Raw genomic sequence first — 7,305 nt, forward strand, 5'->3', positions numbered from 1 at the left:
TGTTGCTCCGTGGCTGGGTTGGCCGGAGCAGCATCCCTGTGCCAGGCTGTGGCCGCTGTGGACCCTCCAAGCTGGGAAGGGCCAGGAAGCATCCCAGTCTGGAGACAGGATGGCTGAGCTCTGGCATGGAGAAAAAAGCCAACCTCCAAGCACTTGGTAAACACAATTGTCAAAAGAAGAAAAGAGCAGCTCAGAGGGGTCAGGGGTTAATACAGACAGGGCTACTACTACAAACGGCAGGGAAAACAGGTGGGATTTCAGCAGCTGATAACAGGAGGCAGCGGTGACAGGCGTGTGGCGGGGCTGTGAGCCGGCATAGGCAGGACCAGCCTGGCTGTGGGGCAAGGGGCTGTCGGATACCTGGAGGCAATGGAGAGTAAGGCCCCCCTGCTCCTTCCCTGCCCATGGGCTTGCAGGTAGCATGGCACAGGCTGCCCATGACATGCCCTCCCCGAACTCCAGGAGTCACTATCCCCTACTTTCACCACTTCGCAGGGCTCATTGTAGGTGTGTGCCTGGCTTGGTCGATGCTACCAACACTGAGCTGGATTTCAGAGAGCTGGGCGGCATATGCCAAATAAACAAGGAATTCAGAGGATGAGCGTGATGCTGCAGGTCTGTCTGCAGCAAATAGCCATGTCCCAGGCAGTGAGAGTACCCGGGGACCCTCAGCAGCGCTGGCCCCAGCTGCCTGCCCAGCCTTGAGATGGGGCTGGAGGCAGAAAGTAGGGACCTGCCTTCCCCTGCGGCTCTGCCCCCGCAGCAGCACGCAGGCAGCCCAGGCTCACCCTGCCTGTGAGTTGCCCCAAAGAGGGGCAAAACCCCCCCTGGCTCCCAGCTCCTCTGCCTGCTCCTGGCTGGCTCCCAGCCCATTCATCTGCAACCAGCCAGGACATGCAGCTGGAGCCGGGCTGCAGGGCAGGCGGATGTGGGGTTGCTTTGAGTGGCAGGTGGATTTTGCCGTGGGCACTGAAATGCAGACACCAAAGCAGTGGGGCTGGACCAGCTCTGCCCAATGCTCTCCCCCAGCCCAGATCTCTTCATGTCCCCCTGCCCTTGGCTTTGCAGCTTGGCCCTGACCCTCAGTGCCCATCCCTTGAGCACCCTGTGGAAGCAGCGCCATGCCCGTGGGTCTTGGGGCAACCCTGCTAACCAAATCCACACGTGGCATGGACTTCTGGCCTGCCTGTGCCACACAAAGGGTAGCTTTGTCACCGTGTGAGCAGCACGGCAGCCCTGAGACCCCCTGCCATGGGGAGAGACGGGCTGGCTTCTCCCACCAGCGGGATGCAAGGAGGAGCCTTGGCCAAGGAGGGGGTTGTGGCGGGTGCAGGCTGGAACACCCAACCCCACCCAGTGCCGGCTGTGCGCAGTGTCCATGGGAGGACGAAGCCTGATCACCTGCCCTGGTGCCCCCCAAGCTGAGGCAGTGGGCGATGCTGTTTGTGTTTGTTTGCTTTGAGAAAAGGAGTGAAACCAGAGCCAACCGTGCTGCTGTTTGCGGCAAGGCCCCAACCCAAACACAGGGGACACGGTAAACAGAGACGGGAGGCCAGCGCTCACTGGGGAGACTATGTCCCTCCTGCAAGTGCCTTGGCCACAGGGAAGAATCCCCACACTGCTTCCCAGGGCATCCATGTCTGCCCCTCCTAGCCCCACCTGCAGCCCTTCTGTGTCCTGTCTGGAGCAGAAAATGCCATTTGCTGGTGATTTTGTAGCATTGCCATGTGATGTGCCAGGTACCAACATGGGCATGGGGACCAGGCTGGTGGTGTGACTGTGGAGAGGTCCCTGGACTCTCCCACCGCTTCAGCCGATGTGACTGGCAGAGGGTCCCTGGGAGGAGGTCGGTGACATCTTAAAAGCTGCTGCAACACTAGCCAGTGGTTTGGGAACACCCATATGCTCTGACAGGCCCTAGGGAGGGCAACTAGGGCCAGCAGGCTCCAAATATTGATCATGGCCAGGATGCTGACAAAGCATCTTCCCAGCCCCGCCATCGTGGAGAGCCACGGCCAGATGTCACCGCTTTAAACACCCTGCAGGTGAAGTGGTGCCTGCTCCTTGGAGCCCAAATAACCCCAATCACCCCCTGTGTCTGTCATCGCTCGTGGGTGATGGAGCCACTCATTGCCAGAGCAGACCGGGCATGTCCTTCGTGACTGTGAATCACCTCTGCACGAGGGTGACACCCTTTCTCCCCTGTGACTATGGGCTAGCTAATGGGGCTTGGGATCCTTCATGGTAATCCCGAGCAATGATTTACATTTAATTAGCCAAATGAATATGAAAATAGACTCTGCCCAAGAGCCTACTAATACCTTTCTGTGTTAATGGCTTGGGCTAATACAACTCCTCCCTGACAGATCGCTGTGCCGCGTGATGGGGAATGAGAGCCTGGCCAGGCTGCGAGGAGAGCTGGAGCCGCATGTGCCACAGAGCGGGGCAGGGGGCTTTGCCACCGAGAGGTCTGTGGCCACAGCCTTTCCCCTTCTTTTCAATGGGTGCTGCAGGTCTGACATGATCAAGGCTCTAAAATACGTATTTATAGCCTAACGGCACTGAGATGGCTCAGTGGTGGCTTTCTTTGTCCTAAATTTGGTGTTGCATTGGTTAGCAAGGTCTAAATCTGAATAAACAGGCATTTTGTTATTGAGGCCAACAATACAAGAGGAAGGAGTCAGGTATAACTACAGCAGAGAGATCAAACAGCAAAAAAACAGTCATTATGCAGAGCCAGCCCAGGAGCTGCATTCAAACTGCATCACATTGCGTCTGACACCTGTGAGCTTGGTAAGGGCTTGGCTATAACCCCCCCCGCCCCTGAGCTTCTCCTCTCTGGGCCTCCAGCAGAAGCATCTCTGTAAGGCTGCTGGTTATCAGAAAAAAATCAGTTGGTACCTGTGGGGCACAGGAGGGATCCTGCCCCGAAAGAACAAAGCTCCCAGGCTAGCCTGGAAATGAGCGCATGGCAAGAGGCAGCCCTGGATGAGGTGAAAAAGGGCATTTAGAGTCTGCTGTTACCAAGGAATTAAAATAACATTCAGTTTGTTAATTAACTAATGTTACTGAATTGTTAGTTAATTAATTAATTTTAATCAAGCCAGGATGTTGCTTTTTTTTAATTATTTTTAAAATAGCCTCTGTACCTGGGGCTAGTCTGCTCCCAGGGCATTGGAGGGCTGGCCTGATAAACCTGCAGACTCGTGTGATGGACGTGACCTAAGAACCGGCTTTGATGGCTTTGCACTAAATCGCAAATGCACGGGAATGTCAGAGCGTGCCTGATTTTCCTGTGTGTTTGGTTTCTTAACCTGTCTGAACCCCATTAAACCTGATTGAGGCTAATATGCGGCGGATCCACTCGAAATCTCTTACAGTGGCCTGGGGTCTCCCCAGTCAGTCTCGTCTCTGTTTGATTTCTTGCTGTCGGGGAGCCCCTCAGCATCTGTAATTGAATGTATGGGCTTCTGTCCAGGGGAGCGGCGCTGCATTAATCACTGCAACCTGGCAGAGCCAGGCCGATAGATCTTCCCAGCACATAAAATAGCTCATGTTAATCATTGCTTGTGATTTATCCTCTTCTCTGTCTCGTACATGAATTATTCAGGGTGGTGCTGGGGGAAGCTGAGGTAAGGAAAACCATGAGAAAGTCCCGTGGCTGGTGCAGGCAGCCCTGCTTCCCCGGCTGGGAGGGCAGAGCGGGATGCGGTGGGGCTCTCCCTCTGGCCCTGGACACATCCAGGCTCCAGGAGGTGCTTGGCTGGCGTCTTTGCTCTCACAGGGACTACTGGAAATTAATTGCACAGTCAACAACCATGTGTTGAACTCTCGGAGCATCTCCACCTGGGCTTCTCGGGACAGGCTCTCCTCCCATCTGTCTTTGTGCTGGCTGCAGGGCTGTGTCCGTCATTGGCGCCGCATTTGTTTTGCTGTGGGTATTTTTCTTCAGCCCCAATTACGCCTAGGCTTACACCAAAACAAACAAGCCCTGGGACGTGGAGGTACCTGGCTGGCTCAGACAGGCTGGTGCCGCGGCTGGCCCCGGGGCTGATAAAGGACCCTCGGTGTCGCTGCGCTGGAGTCTGGGCTTGCAAAATGTGACATGGTTTCTCCCGACAATTAATCACTGGGGAGCAGGCGGCATCAACTAAGGGGTAATTGGCCTCATTTTAGGTCAGGGTTTCCGGGCCGGACTCCTTTTGGCCCTCTCTGCTGCAGGGATGGGCATCCCCATCACAGCATCTGGATGCAAAGCCCTGAGGGAGCTAGTGGATGGAGGTGTGGGTTGATCCTGCAGTGATGGCAACCGAGGGGGTTATTTCCCTGGGCGAGCGAGGATATTAGCAGCAAATCCCAAGATGGGGAAAATGGACGCAGCCGGGGTGAGGATGTGACCAGCCCTGCACCTCATCACCGTCACCTGTGCCCCAGCCAGGCTGGCAGCAGGTGTCCAGCCAGGGCCATGGGGGGGTTTGGGGCTTGATGCTTTCCAGGGTTCAGGTCCCTGCATGGTCCTGTGTGGTGGTGGAAGCAAGGGCTGCTGGCTTTGGATTTAGGGGTGAATTGAGATGCCTCTAATGCCAGGAAATGCAAATATTTCTGGTCCGCACTTGCTTTAGGAAAGGCAGCAGTGAGGTGGCTGCTTGTAACACTTAGTGGGGAAACCGAGGCACTGAAGCAGCTTTCCTAAGACCAAAAATCCCCTGAAGAAACGGGGCTCTCCCAGCCACACCGCATGGCCCAAGGGGCAGCTCCCAGAGCAGCCTCAGCCCTCTCCAGCGGAGCAGCCGAGTTGAAGGATGGAGAGGCACATTTGCCTGCCCTCGGCGAGAGCCCTTCCCTCCGGCCACGGATCACATCCCGCTGCAGCGTGGGGCTGCCCGGCGTCTCCGGTGAGTGCGGATCCGGGAGCTCCGAAAGAGTTCAGCGGAGGAGTACAGGATGGGAGAGTAATTCGATGCTCTGAGTGTCCAGAAGAGATCCTCTTAGAAATACCCATCTGACACACTGCTTGAGATAAAGCAGGGGAGGCGGCTTTACTTTAGCTTATCGGGCACATTTCCTCCAGAGAGATCTCCATCAGCTAGGGGAGAAAACTACTGAATTTTTTTATTTTGGTGGCTTTTTTCCTTTTGAAATTTTTCAAGAGGAGCAAAGATGGTTGGGAAAAAAATGTTCCACTTGGTCCTTTTATTTTGTTGTTGAGAAAGTTTTAAATTGGAAAGTTTTTGTCTCTGTTTTCTTTTAGTACCATAAATAGAAGATTTTAATTATTTTTTTTCCACAACTGAGGTGAAGTAAAAAATACTGCCTGGAGAATGAGGTGGAAGATGAATTTTTAAGTTGAAGAAGAACAAGTGACACACTTGGAAAGCTGTATTTTTCATAATTATCCAATGGAGACAAAGCAAAGCACAAGCACAACGTGGGAATTTCCTGCACTACTTCAAAGCTGATTTAATGAAATCGTATTTTTCAGGGAAAGAAGCAACTCATCGGAAAGCATTTGCAGACGTCCCCATCCCTGGGACCCAACCTCACTCCCGGGAGCCGATCCCCTGCCTCCCACCCAGACTCTTTGCACGTGCTGGGGAGGTGCAAAAGGACATTGCGAATGCCCTCACCTGGTGAACACCCGCAGGGGCTTTGCTTGGCCTCGCCTGCTGTGCAGACTACTTCACTCCCTGTGTCTGCTGTCACCAGTCCTTGCTGGGCAGGTTTTGGGGTTTCAGTGCCCTCCAGCTCCTCAGTCCCACTGATGCAGGAGAGAAGTGGCTACCAGCCTGGTCCTCTTCCCCAGGGCCACATCCAGGCGCTGGGGCTCTCGGCAGGGACCTCCCCTCCTGGGCATCTCCTCCTGTGGAGGTGGAGACCCCCATCTCCCCCACCTTCCAGCACCCCTCTGCCCCTCGCCAGCCCCAGTGTGCACGCAGTGGGGCACGTGAGCGGGATGCTGCGGTGCCAGGCAGGATGGCTGCTCACCTGGCACAAGCCCAGGGAGCTGTCGTCTCGCCGCCGCCGTGCTGCTAAGCATCAGGCATTCAGCATCAGTGTCCCAAAACCCATCAGCAGCTTCAGGGGATCCACCTTGCAAGCTGCAAGCATGAGCAAAGGTGTCACAGTGCACCAGTGCCTCATAAAAACTTCTGCAAGACTGGGAGCACATTAAGTACCAGTTTTGGTGTGGCAGCACGCAGGGACCAGACCCTGCAGAGCACAGCCAGCCCTCAGGAGCTGGGAGGCCCTTCATCCATTTGACCTTCCAGCTCCTTTTATCATGGTTTCTGAAAACCATTGCCGCTTGCTAGCGTTTTGTGAGTGCCCCTTTGCACCCTTGGTCTGGGAAATGCAGCCCTGGGATGATGTATCCTAGAACCACTTTCATTCATTTTCCTTCAATTTTTTCCCCAAATCCCTGCTCTGTTTCAGTGAGGAGACACTTCTCCAGCCTCCCAGGTTTTCTGTTCTCATTTTCAGCTCCGTGTTAACCTGCCCCAGCCATCGCTGAACGTGAGGTTTGAGTTTGCTGGTAGTCATCGGGCATTTCCCCACAGCCCCAGGCCCTCAGGACCATGATGGCCTCAGAGGCTCCTACGTGCAACAGGCAGGCAAAACAGACACTGGTCAGCCACAGCAGCCTGGAGGGAGGCATCAGCAGGAGAAACAGCCATCGCTGCGGCATGGGCAGGGCTGGGATGTGCTGGACCACTGGTGATCTGAGCCCCTTGCCAGCCTGGCAGCAGCATTAGGTCCTTGGAAAGTGAAGTTTCCAGGCTGTCATTGACCTTCAATGCCCGGCAGCGCTGGGTGTGTGGCCAGGGTGGGTAGTGCATTAGGTTGCTGATTGGGGTGGTGATGGATGGGCAAGGTGTTTGGGGCTCATTAATTTCCTGGTAGGGATCAGCTTGTTACATCCTATAACGCAATCAAAGTGGGAGCACGTCTCACTCGGGGAACACAGCAAGCACTCAACCCGGGGGCAGAGCACTGCCTTGCAACATCCTCCAGCTGATTAAAAACTCCACGCCACTGTGAGAGTTTAATCCTGCTAAATGCTGAGCACCTGGGGCACGGCTCAGCCTTGGCCCTATAACCCTCAGCGGGGGCACTGCTCCTGTTTGGCTGATTCCTCCAGGCTGCTGAGGGAAAGGTGGCTGTGCAGAGGATGCTAGAGCTCAGCTTCATGCTGCCTTGAAACCCCACCATCCCTGGGGTGCAGGCCTCCTGGGAAGCCTCTGCCCTCAAGCATGAAATTCTGGGTGGGCTGGACCACAGCCTTGCCTCCCCTGAGCTCGGCTGCAG

Source organism: Pygoscelis adeliae, unplaced genomic scaffold (genome assembly GCF_000699105.1).
Source record: "Pygoscelis adeliae isolate BGI_AS28 unplaced genomic scaffold, ASM69910v1 Scaffold294, whole genome shotgun sequence".
Lineage (NCBI taxonomy): Eukaryota > Metazoa > Chordata > Aves > Sphenisciformes > Spheniscidae > Pygoscelis > Pygoscelis adeliae.